This window comes from Grammomys surdaster, unplaced genomic scaffold (genome assembly GCF_004785775.1).
Source record: "Grammomys surdaster isolate TR1022 unplaced genomic scaffold, NIH_TR_1.0 126076, whole genome shotgun sequence".
Lineage (NCBI taxonomy): Eukaryota > Metazoa > Chordata > Mammalia > Rodentia > Muridae > Grammomys > Grammomys surdaster.
In genome coordinates, this window is record NW_021620885.1 from 2009766 (window position 1) to 2030708 (window position 20943).

At 37.7% G+C, this 20943-nt stretch overlaps 1 protein-coding gene across 3 annotated transcripts in view; it reads right to left on the reverse strand.

Moving 5' to 3' along the window:
• Fer (FER tyrosine kinase) overlaps window positions 1-20943 on the reverse strand; it is a 263815-nt gene that overhangs the window by 140520 nt on the left and 102352 nt on the right. The gene's annotated exons all lie outside the window — the stretch shown is intronic.

The following is a 20943-nucleotide window of genomic DNA, read 5'->3' on the forward strand; positions in this document are numbered from 1 at the left end:
CCCGCCCTCCCTCCCTCCCTCCCTCCCTTGCTTGCTCCCTCCCTCCCTCCCTCCCTCTTTCTCTCTCTTTTTCTCCCCCCTCCCCCAGGCTTAAAATTTATCTAAAAGTCTATTTTAAAAGATAAGGTTGTTTGATGCCAAGAACCGATTCTCCAAGTTTTACTACAAAAGCAACTGATACCACACAGTTTTAAAAAGTATCGACTGGCAGGGATTTATGAACGGAGGTGATGAAGGCACTGTGATGAGTGAGGTGCAAGCAGATGTTGTTTTGATAAAAATGATGCACTGCTATGTTCCAGAATGAATCGGCTTAGGAACTCATACATAAAAGATTTAAGAGCCATACAACTCTCAGCCACACAAACAACTTTGCTGGAACAAGGAGTCTGACATTAATTCTGTGCACAAGAATATGCTTTTGCATTAATGGGACATTTGGGATGAACACTTTAAAAACCAACATGTAAAAAGATGACTCTAAGAACAATGTAACACTGGTATCAGGAAATGCATGGAATGCACTATCCTTATTCTAAGAAGTAATCCACCATACATGTTCAGCAATGAAGTAGGCAAATACATTATATTTCTAGTGTCTCTTCCTCCTGTCACTGGTATATAGTAAGATGTGGCTTCTTCATATCTATCACAGGCTCTTGGCCTTCTCTAGAATTTATGCTTACTAAAGTTTTTCTGTTTTCCATTTTGACAAAATAAAACAGTTAATAATCCCAAGGCAGTTGATGGTATCTATTTGCAGCTAGAGTGTGAAGCCGAACAGGTCTCCCAGGAAGTCTCACCAGTGTTACATTGTACTTGCAGCACTGATGTGCAGAGAGCTCACACAGGCCTCACAGTTTGGGAAAGACTTACCAGAATCATGGTATATGAATAGAATCCACAGTTTTTTGTTTGCTTGTTTGTTTTTTAAGTTTTACTTTGGAAAGAAAAAAAAAACAATAAAAACATAGTCTGGAGAAAGACAAGCACCTTCTAAGACTAAATTAACTGATTAACTGTGGAGTTGAGATTTAGTGTGAAAATAGGCATGAACAACTCCAAGTGGCATATATAAACTTGCCGGTCAGCTGTTGGCAATGCCGCCATCTCTGCTGTGATACTGGAACTGCCTAAAACCCCCTCACTGATTCTGAAACCACATCCTACATGTAATCGCTGAGTTGTTTACAGAGTAGTAGAAAATGTCACTAGGGGCTAAAGCTGGCTTCACTGAGAGGAGCAGGCTAGGGCAAGGAAGAAAGAACAGTGTTCAGGTGAAGAAAACAGAAGAAGGGGCTCATTCTAGAAATGATGCTCCCAGTCTGGGCAGCCATTAATAGCCTGTAGCCCTCCATCTAGGGGCTGGGCTTTGTAAACCCCTGCTCCAGATGCGTTAGCATGTGAACTGGTGTTGTCATTGTGTAGGTCTTGGTTAGATAACTATAGTGTTGAGAGTTCATTGGGGGCAGCTTCCTTTTCACATATAGAAGGCAGGTGTCCTGGTCCTCTGGCTCTTACAATCTTTCCATCCCTCTTCTCAATGCTCCATGATCTTTGGGTTCAAAGGTTGTGTTGCAAACGTGTCAGGAGGGTTGTCCATATCTGAGTGACCATCCCTAAACATATACCTAACAGCAACCCTAGATGAACTCAGTAGGTTGTATTTACTCTTACAGGTGTATTCATGCCTCCCCCCGCCCCCCGTCTCACTCTCTCTCTCTGTGTTTGTGTGTATGCGCACACATGCACGTGTGTGTTAACAATCATAATTTTAAAGGAGGTCATGAGAGATTGCCCTCCAGGGATTTATTATACAGAGCAAGGACCCTGTCTAAGAGAGATGACTGGAATAACTGAAGTTGAAGCGCCTGTAGGAACAGAGACCAAACAAAAACCAACTAAGCAAAAGTCCCCTCACATCCCTACGGATACTGTTATCTCCAGTGATGTGCTCAATGCCTTTATGAACCAGGAATCACAGTGAGAGAAACTACTACTATTTCATGTAAAGGTAAATAGTGTATGATTATAAGGGAACTATTTCATCCATGTGTGCAGGACTAAAATATTAATTCACTGATTTCTATCTTACTATGACTGTCAAAGAAGATATATTGATCATAAATACATATAGGACATGACGTGCAATATTATGAGTCATAAGGGGAAATGCAAATTAAAACTATGGTGATATAGCACTATGTGCCAACAATAGCTAAAAGTAATTACCTATTGTTTAACTTTTTAAACAGGAAAACAAATCAAGTGTCTGGAATTCTTGTGTACTGGTGGTCAGAATGAAAGTGGTATCAACCCACTAGCAAGAAGTTATACAAGTTTTTTTTTCTTTTTACTGTTTTATATAATATTTTTATTTATCACAGAATTTCCTGCTTGTCTGTAATGTATTTCGATCATATCCATCGCCTTCATACCTCCAGTTCCCCTAGCCAAACTCATGTCTGTTCTCCTTATACTGTTACTACAACTCCCTGAGTCCATATAAATGTGCACACATGTGGAGCTGTCCACTGAGACCAGGGCAAGCTATCATCCTCACAGAGCTGTCATGGCAGCTATGGAGGTGGCAGTGTCTGGTAAAGTTAGACACACACTCAGTAGACAAGTCACTAGTCCAGTTCCGAAGTATATCGAGAAATAGAAAATCAGTGTTTATATAAAGCCTTATACAGGATGTATTAGTGGACTGAAACTCACCAAAATTGTAACTATCCTTCAAGTGAGTTTTAGAAACCATCAGCTACATCTATACATTAGTATGTCACACAGATTAAAAGGAAATTACTGACTCGTGTAACAATGTGGATGTCTCCTAACTTTCTTGGTAAATGAGTCAAACCAAAAAGGTTTGATTTACCACATATTGTATTATTCCTTTTCCATGACACACTGGCTCATTGTTGACATTCTTATACAGGACATGATGGAACTGTATAATTTAACTGGGCTGTGCCACATAACTCAGCAGAACTATGCTACAAAGCCTTGATTTTATTTCACCATACAAAACCATTCCTCTGTAAGTGTAACTGAAGTGATGCAAATTTTGCCATTTCAAAACAAAGTACACTACAAAGGCTGATGTCTTCCACTACTGTTGGCCAAACAAGTCTTGTTTTTCCTAAGGAAAGCTACCAGCATGAGAATTTCTGAATGAGCTACTCTAAAGAGAACACACACAGTAAAATAATCAAATCATAAAAATTCTTTTCAGATCCTACACAAAGCTCAGGATTTCCTTATTGATCTATATCTTTGAATTTGATGTGTTCCCAAATTAATGGTATTTGGTTAACACATCAGAATATGCAACCCCGGCACTGCAGAGTATTTAGAGTTTATTCAATACCAAAGTCAACTAATTGAAGTAACTTTGAACTGAAGAACCAAGACAGCTTTGCCAAAGCTCTTCCTCTGCAATTCAACTTCAGAATCAATATATTACCTTAATAATCTTAAGCAGAAATACATTAGGCAAAATTTTTCCATAAAAGCATCAAAATCACTTCACTGAGGCCAATTTTGGGGATATTTGTATTGGAAAGTAACAAAAAAAGTAAATTTCTATGAAAAGAAATTTTATGATTTTTTAACTCATCTTTGCAATCACATGTAAGAATTCCCCTCCCCAATTTCCTATTTCAACAAGAGCTCTCTCAATAACCACACATACACACACACACACACACACACACACAGAGAGAGAGAGAGAGAGAGAGAGAGAGAGAGAGAGAGAGAGAGAAACTACCAAAGAAAAGTTCAGAAAATCTCTTTTCTTCATTGGCGTACATTAAATATAAGAACTAAAAGCTTGCTCGCTGCTCAGTGGAAACATCATAGCTGTCTGTATCCGTGTCCTCAGTACATTGAGTAGGACAAAGTAGACTCGCATCCCTCTCCTGTCCAGTGCTACCATCTATGACCATCACCCACTGCCCTGTGCTTCATGGAGCTGTGATAACAATGAGCGGGTAAGAGGGTTTTAGGCTCTAGAAACAAAACCATGAGTTGTTCTCATATTACATCTTCAGCAATCAACGTTATTTAAAAATAAGAATTTAAAAATTTTATACTTGTGTTTTAAAAGTTGACAAATCATACAATAATTCCTTAGAGTTTTGTCTACAAAACACTATGCTGTGGTTGAATACAAACAGTACTGAGTTAAAAGAACTAAATGCCCTAAGCTCTATCATACATGGGTACTTCCTGAGTATGCCGCAGTGCACACAGTATACAAATGGGATACAAATGCCCTTAAGGGATGTCAAGTGAAAGGATATTTTAACTCTGTGCTTAGTGTGCCTTCACATGGACATCTGCAACTTTAAAAGTATTTCCTACAGATTCTCAGCAATGGTTTTAATCCGCTAAGAATTCTTTTGCACTCAATGTATCTTTCTGTATTTGGAAATTTAAGTTACGTCTGAAATTTAAGTACCTTGTCAATGTGAATTTGCTTACTTGTAAGTACATACAAATGATGGAACCCTCCATAAACACTTGATATCTACTTTACATGATGTGTCAAAGCACTTCTATATATAGTACACCAAAGAGAAGTACATTAAATGAATATACACACGCACAGACATGGACACATGAATTGAACTACTCCATTTGCCAACCTATCTGTCGCTCCAGCTCCTGTGTGTGCCCTGCTCAGGCCTGATCTTTGCCGCAGGTGTACTCTGTGGACCCTCTTACTGACGGCCAGACCTTACGCAGTTTCTAGTATGAGCTACAAGAGAGGGAGGAGACTCCCATGTCTTCGCTATTCTTTCCAAGTATTACAGCAGCCCAGGCCCACTACCCCACTATCCCAAATGCTGGGACTAGCTACCTAACCCCTCTGGTCCTTCTTCCTCTGGGGACGATAATGACTTCCAAGTGTGGCTGTTCAGGGAAAGCGAATCATCTCACACATCAATTCTTCTGTCAGGAATTCACTTATTAACATGTTCCCCTCATTTATCCATTTGGATTGAATTCACATTTTTATATGTCTTTACATATTCACATACATATAGATATATCATCCACACACGTGCAATATGGCAATAAATATATAAATATGCTAACCATATCTAAATTTCAAGTGAAACAAGAACCCTAAATGGATAGCATTATTGTTTCATGAGATTAAACCAAACATATAAGTGGTGGTTTGAATAGGCATGGTCTCCATAGACTCATGTATTTAAATGCTCGGCCCATGGGGAGTGGCACTATTAGGAGGTGTGGCCTTGCTGGAGGAAGTGCATCACTGTGGAAGCAGGCTTTGAGGTCTCATATATATGCTCAAGCTACACCAGTGATGGGATGTCCCATTCTGCTACTTGTGGATCAAGATGTAGAACTTGCAGCTCTTTCTCCAGTACCATGTCTGACTGGACCCTGCCATACTTCACGCCATGATGATTATGGACTAAGCTTGGGCACTACTATAGTAAAATAAGTCAGGCATAGAATTACAAATATAATATTTAATCAAATATAAAGCAAAATGACTGAATTCCCAGAACTAGAGAATAACAAAAACAGTAAAAAGAAGCTTGGAGGAGCTATGGGAAGAGAGCACAGAAAATGCTTACCAAGTAGAAGCCAATTGAAACACACACACACACACACACGTAGACATGACCTTCTGATGTTGGCATTTAAGCCCCAGAGCACAATTTTCTCCTACACATTGTGTTAATAATCATTTTCTTGCTGTCACTTTCGCATTATAAGTAGAGATATCATATACAGATGTTTATTTGAATATAAGAGCATACATATGTGTTTATGTATATAATATTTATATTAACTCATAGTTTTAAAATACATATCCCATATTATTTTGCTTCATAAGTTGTATGGATATCTTAATATTAAAATTGAGATTATTATAATGTTTTATCATACTCGATGCTGAAATATTAATGAGTCAAGTTGTTATGCACAATGTCGGTGTAGAAAGATGTTAGTATAAATTGCATTTCATTTCAGCAGTTTGATATAGTAGAGCACTTCTGTAGAAATAGGCTTCAATTAAGCTCATTTCCCGGATGCTAATGAAGACGGCCCTGCACTGCGCTCTATATGAGAAGGTAATTAGCCTCTTCACTCTCTCTCTCATGCTCTGCCCTTATAGAGAGGCATCTACTGTGTTAGTCCCTTGGTCCCATCTCATCTTTTTCAAGTCCCCAAATGAAATTCCTACTAATATGTCCAAAGACACATGAGGTGTTAAGAGCTTTCACATCTCCTCACAGTCATTTCTTTTTTTCTGTCTTCATCTATCATTTTTATATAAATACTTTTACCTTGATATGTGTTTCTTTCAACTGTACATTTGTGTTTCACACTTCCATAATAGTTTTCTGAGCTGAAATATTAATATATATGCGCTAAGATGTTTTTTGAGGCAGGGTCTCTCTCTATGTAGCTCTGGCTGACCTGAAACTCACTACATAGATCAGACTGGTCTTGAACTCACCGAAGTATACCTGCCCATGCCACCTGAGTGATGGGACTAAAGGCACATGCCACTATGCCCAACTGAGCTAACATTATTCACAATACGTTTTACTAACTTCAAATCTAATTTTTGTACATTTATTATTAATCTCATTTTTAAATATATTATTACAAACTGTACTGAGAATCAAATAGAACATATAATGTTGGTTACTTTTAATTTTACTAATATTTTATCATAATGTCTATGTTAATTTTAATAAAATGTGTTTTTACTTTTGACTATGAAGCTACTATTAAGCAATTTATTTGTTTTTATATATGTATTCCAGAAGAATATACTGATCTAAGGCAACTGATTAATTATTCAACAATCGATTTGAAATAAGAAAAAAAACAAAGCACTATCAGGACAAAAAATTATGTCACATTTCTTGACCTTATACTAATTACAGCGGAATGTGATGTCTGTAAGTGACTAAAGAAAGCACAAGTAAATGGAACCCAAATGACCTCCACACCAAGTGATACCACATTAACTCTGTCATATCAGGACTCCTGTGTTTTGCCTTGTTCAATCTTGTATAATTCTTAGAAAAATAAAACAGTTATAATATTCACAAGATTGCTTTGGGTATGTTAGTTATCAAGACTGTTTTGCTGTCTTTTTGAAATTTGTAAAAACTTTACTTTGAAATAAACTTTACCTGGATCTGCTAATAAGGCCATGATTTATCAACACAAAATGTCAAGGAAGATTTCTTGAGCCAAGGAGTTCAAGTCCAGCCAAAGCAATAAGGAAAACTTTGTCTCAAAATGACATAAAGATGAAAAAGAGGCAGGGTTGTGGGTGGGGTACCTAGCAAGCACACTGCACTGTATTCAATAGCCAGCACTGGAGAGAAAAATAAGAGACAGTTGTAGTTTTATTTGCAAATGTTATTCTGGTTGAGGCAATTTATAAGCAGTTGTAGACCTTCCCTTGTGACCTCCCAAGCTGTTAGTTGTCCACTTAAGAGATGAATTTTTAGCAAATTTATTCTTATTTTCTATGCATAATTTCTAGTATGAGCACAAGTCCACATCTGTGCTTTAATCTGATCTTGGACTTTTTTCCTTTCAACATTTACCATATAATTAAGTGCTCAAAATTTCTAATATTATCTTTCAATTTTTTCAGTATGTTTTTTAACTTGAACGTCTTGTCTCTATGTCTATGCATTTGTAATGATTAAAATTTACTTTCTTCTTTATTATCTATGTATATGAAGTTTTAACCAATTTCTAATATACTAGGTATCTCAGTTATTGCATTACCAAATAGTTTTCCACAGTTGAAAGATAATTTCCCTCCAACTGACTTTCAATAATCCTCCATTGTAATCTCCCCACATCCTCTCAGATAAACACTGATTTCTTACATTTCTGTGTTTATTATTATAGTGAAAAGATCAAAGATTGATTTATGTCTTGGGATAAGAAATTTTCACATCCCAGTCTCCTAAATTTTCAACTTCTTAGCCGATGTTCCACTCCTCTCATTTTTAATCTTAATCCCCACGCACACTTGTAATTGTCCATGCCATTGCCTAACTGTAGTGGGGCATTTTATCCAATTTTATACTTCTGAATTTTTGGTTGTTATCAATTCAACCGGTTGAATAGTTTCTATAATTGAGTACACCCGCATTTCCAATTTCATATTCTCTAGAGATCTCCCTCTACAGACTTTAACTCTCCACAAAGAGTTTATGAAAGAGCTACCAGCAGCACAACTTTATATGATGAGTGATCAATAAATCCTTGCTGATCACATCAACAACAACAAAAAAAAAAAGAAAAGAAAAAGGAAGAGAAGAGGAGGGGAGAAAACAGAAAGGGGAGAGGAAGGAAGGGTGCAGAGACAGAGAGAAGAGGACAGAACAGAACAGAGAACATAGGGTGACCAAGGAATGAATGTGAGAATACAGGTGTGTGTGCGTGTGTGTGTGTGTATGTGTGTGTATGTGTGTGTGTACATGTATATGTATGAACCTGTGTGCTAGTGTGTGCACTTTCCTAGAGCAACCTCTTCATGCTAGGTCAAAATTATACCAATTTTAGAAGGATGCATTTTAGAAGCTGTAGAAGAACTTGAAAATGGATTTTTATTCTACCACTTGTCTTCTGATCCTCTGTGACCTTGATTCTGCTATTAAAACTCTGAAGTGTCTGAAGTCAAATGTTTCTGAGACTCCAGATGGATAACTCTAATATTTCCTCTGCTCTTAAACTGGGAGTTCCATATGGCTTTGAAAGGCTCGTTTTCCTGATGTGCTGAAGAAGGTGCTAAGAATGACTGTCATGCCAAAAGTTGCTCTGTCACTGGTTGACAAAAGTTAATTTATACTACCTTACATATATTTCATACCTAGAATTATATGTGTCATCTCTCCACATTCTAGTCAAAACTCAACTCAAGAATTAGACAGATTTTTAAGTTGGGATAGAGCAGAAGCTGAGAGAGATTTGAAGGAGGCAGACAGCTAGGTGCCAGTAGGACCTCTGAGAAACCAGCAAGTGTGACAATATTACGTCATAGTGGAAGGATAAGCCACCATCAGAGGAGTATCAGTGCTGAAGTCTGTCCTGAAGCTAATAATTCCTTCCTCAGAAATGTATACTGCAATGCTCAATTATCTCAAACATCACTCTTAGCTCTGTACAAATCGTCCTAGGATCTCATCATCAATTCAATTATCTCATTGGGAAACTCCGACTGAAGAGTAAACGCTAAGGAACGCAGTGGGACCTACAGTGTCCATGCTTGCCATCACTAGACACACAAGAAGGAAGTATACGGACATGTTAATAGCAGCAGTAAGTAAACACGAAAGCGATTAACATGTTCTATGCGTGTTCTATCACACTTAAGTTAACCGAGCTTAGGAGGCAGGACTGGCACCCTTCTGGGTAACGAAATGAGCGATGGGAATTCGGAAGTGTATTATTGCAGGAGAGTTAAAGTATGTTCAAAGTATGTGCTACATAGAAATGAGGATCATTTCAATAAAGAAACATTCAGTTTGGCTTCCTTGATCAGTCAGAAATATATCAAATGGCGTTCAAACGTCTAATTCTTAAATTATTTAAGCTCTATATATTCTGTTCTAAAACCACCTTTGAATTAGTACAGCATACAACTCTCACGATGTAAAAAAAATAAGAACATAATCTTCATGCACAATACTATTTTAAGTATCTTTCTCTAAAATTCTTATGAGACTGTGAAAATCAATTTTGGAACATCAACTTCTCCAAAAAGCTATAAAAATAAGTCTTTCTGCTTTACTGCTTCTTGATCATTAGGATACTGTGAGAGAATTAAAGTTTATCCCTCCAATAACTACCAGGCTATTCTCTGATGAATTTGATTCCCCGCCCCCTCCCTGTCTTTCCAAAGCCCAAAGAGTGAAGAGATCTCACAAGGGTGAGAGCTCATTCCTTTTCACACAGGTTAGTGTGCAAGGATGGTCTTTCAGCATCAGCAGGCATCAGGACCACCCATAGGGTGTTAAGGCTTTTCTGCACCACTCCCAAAGTCCCTCAATCTGTAGGCCTGCAGCAGGGCCAGAACAGAAAATAAGGCGAGATGGTAAGGGTCAAGTCTTACAGACTTTCACAGATAACTAAGCAAAGGATCACAAATTTATCTCAGCAATACTGTATCATTATCTGAGTCCCAAACTTATGTCATCTTATGTCTTATTGCATTATTTCAATCTATCACTGGTCATCAAGATACTCACAGGCTTCTACAATAAAGCCACAATTACACGTACAAAATATAAATTTGATCATAATTCTTCTCAGAATAAAACCTTTCAAAGCTGGCTGTCACCCTTAATACAAAGATCAAACCCTTTTTCATAAAATAACAATCACATGCCACTTCTAACCTCACTTCCGGCATGTATGGCTGCTGTAAGGGATGACCACAAAGTGGTCTAAAGTGGCACAGACTGGTTACCTCACAATTCTGGAAGTCAGAGGTTCTCCAAAATCAAAAATGAAGCTCTCTGCTCCTTGTGAGTGTCCTAGGGTTCAGTGAAGGCAGTCTCAAGGGGACAAGGTGGAGCAGAGGCAGATGGCACCCGACGCCTTCCTCTAACCTCCCTATGTGGGACATGAGTGCATGCACCACACACACACACACACACACACACACACACACACACACACACACATCAAACACTTCAGACACAGGGAAAGAAATGGTCCCCAAGTTTTCCAACTAACGTGGATTTAATCATTTAAATGTTTAATTATTTAGAAGGATTTATTTAAACAGGAAATAACACCACCAAAATATATTTGAAAATTCTACCTATTTGATATGACCAGTGAGAGATGTCCCTAGCAGCAAGACCACAGATCAAAGAGGGCTACAGTTGACATATGAACATCTATTCCTAAAAGTCATGCCAGAAGAAATAACTGATATCAGCTGATGCTGACTCTGCTTTCCATCAATACAGCTAGTCCCCACTGAGATTAGGTGACAAAGAAATTATATTTCACTTTTACAGTGTTGTCAACTGTTTGTTCCACCTTTAATAAATGCAATTTGTTATATAATAACAGAAACAGTTTCTTTTTTCCAAGACTTATAAATGTATATGGATGAAGCTTTCCATTTAAAAAAATAATTCTCAATTATCTTTCTAATGCCCATGGCCTTTCTAATTTAAACCCTGTTACTTCAATGTCATTAAGTTTTTTAACATGCATATTTATTACTCTTTGAAAAAGAGACAGGTAGAAGGTGAACGTGAATTTAGTTAGTAAGATAAAATACCAATCGCTCTTTTCCATGGTAAACTAAGCTTGCTTTCCTGTATACCATCATCCTTCCCTTCTGAAATAGGGTTATACAGGACAATGTTTGCAAATAAGAAACTTTCCGACTTTTACTATCAGAGAAAAATATCAGTTAAGTTGTCAAATCAACTTTAATAAGCTAAAATATAGCTTACAATAGTCTAAAGTAAAGAGAAGGCTAATAAGAGGGCAATAAACACTTCTTTCAGTACTTAAAAACTGATAATTGTTTTTAAGAGGGCTGAACCTGTATTATTACAGAAAACAGTTTTGTTTTCTGCAGTGCTTCAGATAGGACTGAGGGCCTTGGGCTTGCCAGGTAAGCATTTACCACTGAGCTCCATGCCTAATTCCACATAACTTCTAATATAAAGTAAAAAAGAAAATGGTAACATAAGAACTAAATTGTTGTATGAATAAAACTGAAGCCAAGCACACATTGATAACTTCAAAAGACTTCACTCATAATCTAATCAGAACATTCAACTTTCTGACACTGTGAAACACCTATCATCTCCAAAGTTCAAACTGAAGAAAACAGAATTAAAATTATAAAAATAAAAAAATTACATAATGTTTTAAGTAAGTTTATTATATTTTGTGGAGCCGCCTTAATAGCTATTCTCAACCACATGCTACAACATAAAGTAGTTCACAAGGTACACAGAAACAGAGACCTTCTTTGGAAAATAAAAGCCAAAATTGCCACATTTTACCATAATGTATATACAAAAGGTACCTGTGTCATTTTATTTTTTTCAAAATTTGTTAAATTTCTATATTTATCTAAAGAACAAAAACAAACAAACAAACAAACAAAAACAAAACAAAACAAAAATCACCCAGCTTCAAATATTTATGGTCTCCTATGTGATAGATTCTGTGAGGATCGTGGAAACAAGTAAGAATTCCTATTGCTCTTTAATACCTCCTTAGCCAGCAGGAGAGTCAGGCATGTACAAGCAACACTGAATGACATCACCCTCAGAGGGTTCCCCATGAGGAGTTTTGTTGGGCTGCAGCTTCTGGGACAAAGACAGGAGTCAGTCTAAGAAGGGGTGGGTTCTGTGACTGAAGAGGCCAAGCCAGGAAGGACAAGACAGGTACTGTCCTCTGTTACAGTCCCATTCGTATTAATGTGCCCATTCCCAGTGCCACACACCCACTCTCAATGACACCTCCTCTCCTACTAAAGGATGAGCGACCGATGCTTGGAATAGCTGCATCCCATGTATTCTTTTGTTCTTTCCCTCCTAGAGAACTTTCTTCCTTTATATGTGTAAGCACTTGCCTGTGTGTGCATACGTGAACCACTGTGAATGTCATACCCACACTGACTGAAGAGGGTGCTGAAACTCCTGCAGCTAGAGTAAGAACGGGTTGTGAGCTGCCATGTGGGTGCAGGCATGGAACTTGGGACCTGTGTAATGGATACTCTTAAGCACAGAGCCAGCTCTCCAGCCTCCCAGAGACCTTTCTGCTTCCTCCATCTGCCTTAGTCCATGGGGCTCCTGAGTTTCTTAGAATGAGTATCACATACGTGCTGGATATGTACATTCATCACTTGAAAGTACAACAGTATAGATTGTTAATCTGTTTAAATGCCTCAGAACTGACCACTTAGAGATCTTAGGAAGTTTCTAAAACTTGGTCCTGATTTTTTTCTTCACCTTTTGCTAATTGTTACTGAGCATGTTAGACCTCTTCTATTGTAGCTAAATACTAAACATCAAAACATAATTAAGATGAGATCACATATATTTCACAAGAATAACCCTTTGCTATTTAGGCATCTGCTTAATATTTTTAAAGTACTTAAAGCTGATTTTCTAATATCTTGAACATATATCTGGAGTCTTATAACTTTTCTGTTCTGTTCTATAAAAGTACACCACCTTTCTACGGCTGAGCTGGAGCATCCTGCGCTAAGCTGTAGTTCATATTTTGTTCTTGTCTATGGTACAGAATGCAATGGCACAATTATACAGAATGAGACTACTGGTAATGAAACTTTACTATAAAAAATTAAAATTCCTTCTTCCTTTCCAATCACAAAATTGCTTCTCTTCCTAGCAATTTTCAGGGAGGTAATAGCTAAATTCCATACTCAGTCTATATTTTATATAGACTGTCAAGAGTGCCTGCTTTATTTTTTAAATTATGAATTTGCATTGTTGCTCATTTCCATGGCACTGGTAATTTTTTCCTACTTAAACATCACTGTATAATAAATTGGAATAGTTATACAAGTTTGATGTGCGACACGGCAAATGGAAATTGAGTTTCTGTTGTATAATGTGCTAATTGGTCACATTGGTCACAATCTTTAAGCCACTAAACAGGTGTGCTAGGTTTCAATACTTTGGTGAGTTAGGCAGTACAGGGGCTATGCTTAGGTCACATTCTCTGTGTGCTTATCTGTGGCAAAATAGCACATCTCATGTTTACTCCTGGATTCAAGGCTCTCAAAGCCTGACTTCCACGAACACTTCAGGTAATCCACCTTCCAAACCACCTGCTTTTGCCTGCCTGATCTAGCCATCCTTAAAACAAGCCTTGGGGCACCCATGCCTTACACTATTCTTCTACCAAGCAGCACCCCTACTCTGTATGTATGACCTCTTCCTATTTGTTACCTGCTTCAAGTCTTTGTTTTTCAACAAAACATTCATGGCCCCTGCTATTTCTCTTCTAGATTACTGAAACATACGTTGTTATTTTTAAAATATTAATGAAACCCCTCATGCATGTCTCAAATTGAGGTTCACAAATATTATACTGACACATTTTGAAAACAGTACACATCAGTTTTATATGCCTTCTTTCAATACAATTCTGTACATTAAGACTCCTCAGTTTGTGTGTCCAGGATCTCACTTTAATTTCTCCCTAAAGAAACTGAGCACAGTCACCAAACAATTCTTTACAGAGTTCTACTACACAATGCCATAGGATACAGTTATAGAAAAGTTTTCAAATAACAAAAATAATGTTTAACAAAAAAATTAAAACTACGCTTAAGCTTCCCTAAATCACCCCTTCAAACAAAAAGTAACATAATTCACCTCCCAGAATATGGCCTTTAAGCTTTTCACACTTATTCACATAGATATTTAAACTTATGAAAATAAAATACTAAAATACTGTTTTAGAGATTATTTTCCTAGTTTAATATTTTATGTCATCAGCATCTGGTCCTTCTGTCATCTGTGTGTGCACACAGGTGATCACAGACTTGTATGCATGTGTGACAGACAGGAGTCAATGTTATCCAAGTCCTCAGCCACTATCCTCTGTCATTCTTTCCATTGGCATTACCTTCTGAAGCACACCAGGTACTGTATCTCCATTCACATGCCTTGCTGAGTTGTAAGACCTACAAAAGCTCAGGGAACAGGCCATGTGGGGCATTCCTCCCATCACCCCGACTCAGCTCTCATTCCCTCTAGAACTAGAGGAAGGAGAATTAACTACAGATGATGAGAAGTGGAGATTCTAGACGATGAGCCTCAAACCATTTTAACAATGTTTTTCTCTAAAACATAAACATATCTCAGAACACTTCAGTGACAAATGAGTTGGCCTATTAAAGAGTCTAGTTTGACAGCTAACCTTTTGGACAAATAGGTTCTGAACTGGTTACATTCTTACAACTGCTCTAGACCTGTAAGCCAAGCCAGGCGGACATGTAAAGAATATTACTAGCTTCACTTTACTGCCTATATTATTACAAATACAAAGGACTCTTATTGTCCCCTTGGTTATCATATTTTTATGACTACATATTTTTAACTATTAATAAAAAGAAGCAAAATATCCTGGAAAACATACTATTGAAAGAAATAAAGATAATTATTGAACATGTAGCCAAGGGTTTTTACTCTATTACTCTCTTCTTTTTGGAGATAAGTCTCTCACTGATTCTGAGCTCATGAATCACACTAGAATGTCTAGCCTGCACACCCTCGTCATCCCAAGCTGGGATACAGGTACCAGGCTCAGCATTTTGCATGGATGGTGGAGATCCAAAGTCAGGATTTTGGGCTTTGTATGCCAAGAACTCACCAAATGATCCACCTTCCCAGCCCAATTCTGTTCTTAATACTGTTCCAATAAAACATCTTCCTGGAAAGTCCTAATTGCTTGATAGCAAATGCTACATCACAAGACTGTTTAGGGTTAAGAATATTAAAGATGGAAAATGTGAGCCAGTGGGATGAATCAGTGGGAAGAGGCATTTGCTCCCAAGCCTGATGACCCTTGAGCCCTAGGACCCACACTGTGGAAAGACAGAACTTACTCATGCAAGGTTCCTCTGATCTCCACATGTACACTTAAAATGTAATACATTAGAAAGTATAACTAATTTCTTTTACATTCTGTCTGCCATTCATAAACATATTTAATTCACAAACACACACACACACTTACCTATGTTGGAGGTTAGATTAGTGAATGACAAAGAAAGTTCTATAGCATAGACCTACAGACCCACTCTGTGTCTATGTGCAGTGTTTCTTGATGAGTTAGAAAATTCAGGCTCATCATCTCATACTCCTTGGTCCTCATAAACAAAGGCAATGCAACATAAACTCTATTTTGTAATATTCTCCTTTTAGACCATTGAATTCATTATTCAGAATATAGAAAGCATCCCTAAGTACCAGAACTCCTTTGGATAGAGGACCATGAATTATTTAGCTAGCCCAGTTAGTGAAATTTTTCATCTGCTGATGCTATGAACGATGTTACACACACACACACACACACACACACACACACACACACACACGACAAGGACATAAATTATGAATTAATGCTGAGTCAAAGCTACATGTTTTATAGTTTTGGCAATTCCTACCACATAACCTTGTAGAAAGGTTTCTAAGCTCATGCTCTAAAAGCAAAGGACCATAGTGATCTATCACCATGTATGTCAATAAAATGAGATATTATTTTGAATTTAGATTAATACTCTAGATAGAAATGGCATTTGATATAGTTTTAAATTTTCTTAGTCTACTGACATTGGAGAATTATCTCTACTACCATTAAAAGGCTTTTAAAAGGTATTTCTTTATATCTTTTTTAAAAATTTTTTCTCAAATCATAATTAATTCACACAGGGGTATAAACACAGAAAGGCAGGATGTGGGGAAGGGAATGACACTGGAGTGTGGGTGATCAGGGGGAATACAGATATCTTTAGAACTGGGTATCGGCTGGGTGAAGGTTCAGGGGACAAGTCACTATGACTCTGCCTATGACTCGTTTGTCCTTATCTAAGTTGGTATTGTCTGCCAAGGCTACCTATTTACAAGGTCTATGGCTACTCAGGCTTGTAGATTTCCACAAAAGCTGCCTGTTTACATTAGCTTATAGCCATCTGTTTCAATGTTTTTCCACTGAGACCCAAGACTTGGTGTTAGTATACATGTATGACAGGCCTACTGCTGATTTTAGGCCTATGGCTGATTTTAGGCCTTCAGTGTGTAAGCAGGGCTGCCCCTGACATCTCCTCCCTTCTCTAAGTATAGAAGGGCTGTGGCAATTCTAAATTTGCGAAGGCGGGGATAGAGGCCTGACCTCCAGTATTTGAAGGGGACCTTGTGATGGCTCCAGTCCCCCTGTCGTTGTCTAGTGAGGCTTAAAAGGTATTTCTAATTGTTGAACTTTTCATTCACCTGGAAGGCCAATTACTTTCATTGGCTGTCCGCTTTTGGTTTTTCATTTACTAGTACCTTTTTGGTATGCTGATGAGATCTATTATTTTGTGGAACGAGTTGTACTTGACTAGCAAACATTTTATATACAGATTTTTTTTTAAAACAGCACATATATATGTGTGCATGCGTGTGTATGGAGGGATAGATAGATAGATAGATAGATAGATAGATAGATAGATACACACACATACATAAATACATATACTCTGAGGATAATCATCTAGAAAACATCCCTACAGACTGACTAGCTACTTTGATGTGTTAGTGTCCATGCTGGGTTGTCGAACATTTCACTGTTACCCCTGTATATAACCACACAGAGAGCACTTTTATTTTGACATCTCTATGAAACTATACCAAGAAACCTTATTTGATCACAATACTTGAGGTAAGCCAGCTGCAGTACTGCAAGACTTTAATCCTAGCACTGGGGAGGTGGAGATTCAGGACCAGGAGGTCACATTCATCCTCAGCTACACAGTGAGTTCAAGGTCAATGTGAGCTATATGAGACCCTGACTCAAAACATTAAAAACTCGATTTTAAATATTTTAGAAAAGAAAAGCAGTAGCTATTCCCTTGCCCACATAATACACAGGCCCACAGTACTAACCCATGCTTTCGCCACATTAACACAGTGCCTCTGTTACCTCCTTACTCTTTGATATTTAGAACATGCTCATCACAATTCAGAACACTGCTGAGCACAGAGTGATTAGTAAGTACATATCTATGAATGAATACTGAACCATGTGTATTTTCCATTTTTTTATTTATTCAGATGTATAATTATCTTTAAAACTACCCAATGGGTCTTTATAAATTAAGGACTGTGGACACAGATTTAGGGGAAAGGTCTGGTTTCACAAAATGCTAAACTATAAAACCTAAATAAAGCAAACCCTGTGTAATAAGCTAGTGTAACAAGAAAATCTCAGATGACACCATTGGGAGGGTGGCTGCCTCCCCAACGCAGACAGCAAAGCTGGCTCAAGTCATCTGCATCTACCACACAAAGTGTGCCGACACACTTAAGCCTTCCTATGTGCGCAGGAGCGCCATGTTCCTTGCACTTGATCCAGCATGTGGCTGCCACAGACTCTCTTCTGCAGACAAGGTAGAACTTTTAGGCATAGAGAAAGAAATGTATTACATCTTCTCAAAAGAAGCCTATAATATTTGGGCAATCCATACTAAAGTTTGGTAAACAGCCACAGTCACTTGATTCAGCCAGGAGGCAAGTGTTTGCTAAAGTCACAGCTCTCTGCCTGGTTGACCTGCATTTAATCATGAACACAGTGAGCTCTGCATTCCATTCAGAGAATTTCTTCCCTAAAAGCTATGTCAGAAGAAATATTAGCTTTACCCAATAAAGTAAGTTCTGAAGTGCCATTTAAATGTTAGATTAGGTGAATTATACTTATATTTTCTCAAACTTGACACTGTATCTCAAATTTCAGTTGTCTAATATTAGATTCATTATTTTCCTTTTATACAAATTTATAGGTTTGAATATTTAGACGACTCTTTCCAATTCAGCATTTTATCAAGGTAGAAGACGTCCTTTCCTCATATTCACGTTCACACTTCTTACAATGCACAGTTCTTGTAGCTTCTACTAAAGTTTGTGCTCTGTGACACATGGTTAACAACATGGACTGTGTCCCAGCACTGTCCCTATCTGTTATGCAATCCTCAGAAGGTCTTTTACTATTTAAAGCAATAGTTCCTCTTCCATCATCCTGTATGACGTTACAAGGAACAATAATATTGTATAGAGATACTAACAAAACATATTCCATAGCAGTACAGGAGGGGTACATAAGATAAAGCATATGCAGAGGTCAGCCAAGGATTAAAGGTAGGCCTCAATGCTGGAGTACCTGCTAGGTATCCAGGAGGCTCTGGACCCAATCCCCAGCACTGGGAAGAAAGAGGATGAGGATGGGGGGAGAGGATTGCCCAAAAGACCTAGGACTTCATTGATAACGTCAATCTTTTAACATCTGCTGACTGTTTATTCTTGTTCAACACTCTTGTAGGTACTAGGGAGACAGAGATACTAAGTCAAATACAACTTTGATGTTATAGAACTTGCACTGTACTTGAGGGATAGTAACAATTAAAATACATGATATCATATAAAGGTGAATATACATAACCATTAGAAATTGACCATCAAGAAGTAAGAAAAGGAATGAAGGAGAATATACTATTTACACATAACAGAGAAGGGCTCTCACTAAAGGAACTCTCAAGAAGCAACGAAATTAAGAAAGAACAGGCCACAGAACCATTAGGTTTGCTGCTTTACGAGAACAATTACAGGTGTTCAGTTAGTACCACTTACAACAATACTACCCCTCTCCTAAGCCTCTGTACAGGCTCAGGGAGGCAGTACAGGAAGAAACTGGACAGCAGGTGAGGAGCAGATTGGAAGGCACCCGTGCACTAATAGCATTATTAAGCAGGAAAAAATAAACAATCCCCCCACTCTAGCTGTCTAGTTTCCCTGCATTTGTGACTAAATACAAGGAATAAACATAAGAAAATGACTTAGTCATTTAGGCAGTACAGTAATAAAATTATATTTTGATGAATAGGGAAAAAAATAAATGGGAAACAGAAATTGCATCTAAAGGAAAGCAACATTCTTTATGTAGACTATAAAATCTGTAAAAATGAAAATTAGATATTTTATAGCATATTATATAGTCAAATATTGTTGGGAGCTGACTCTTAGCAGAAAATGGCTATCATCTTTGCAGCCATCTCAGGCCATATACCCTGACAAGAAACTTGTTTTTCAACAGCCTACAACAGCTGAGCACACTCTGATCAACATCTTGTTTTTCTCACATATCCTGCTATGCTGTTTAGTGCTCCCAGCTGCAAGGTGCTCGTGATATCCACGGCTGCAATGCATGTAGCATAGTGCCTTCAGCTGTGTTCCCTTGCTTGTCCACGGCAGCAAGGCACGTGGAAAAAGCATATAAATACCCAAGATTTCCTTTCAATAAACGAGACTTGATCAGACTCTCTGTCTTGTCTCTATTCTTCGTGTCTCCTGCCCTTCCATCCCCACTCTCTCTCTTGCTAGACCCTGACCCACGGACTGGAACAGTAGCTCAGGCCGAGACAAAATATATTAACTTCTTACACGATTTAAATAAAAAAATAGATTCAGTAATAAGAGGACAAATGACTTTTCAAAGGAGGATATATGGTGATACCACCACAACAAAAGCCTGTATCAATTTGTTCCCACTCATAACTGAAAGTTGCCCTCAATGACCCTTGTATTTCTATTATTTTTACAAAGGACTAATAGAATTCTTTGAACAATGTTTACAATAAACAGATACGTGCATATTTCAATGCCAGGTTTAAGTCAGGTTAGTATGCAGATCAGCTTTGCTTTTACCCACAACACAATCTTCTATAGCTCTTTAACCTCCTACAGCTGCCACCATTCACTTATTTGCATATCTAGTACTATAAAATGATGGAGTAATCAGCTCTGTTTTATTAGAGATCTGACAGAAAGATAGTAATTGACCATGTTACAGTCTAGAGAATCTAATCCATTACCTAAGTTCACTTCATAGAAATTTGTATTCAGTGGGAGAGGTAATTTTATTTGAAATTATATATCCCTACTCAGACCCAGATCTTAAGTTACTTTCCATCAAGGATTTGATTTCTAACGTGAACCTGACTAACCTATAGATTGTGCAAATATCTGGTTAGCTTGTAAAGCCAAGCAGAAAAATATGTAAAACAGTTTATTAACCTCATGGGTAAAATTGTATGCTACTGGCTTGAGGTTGATACGATACACTAGAACTGAAGTTCATACTCAAGTATAT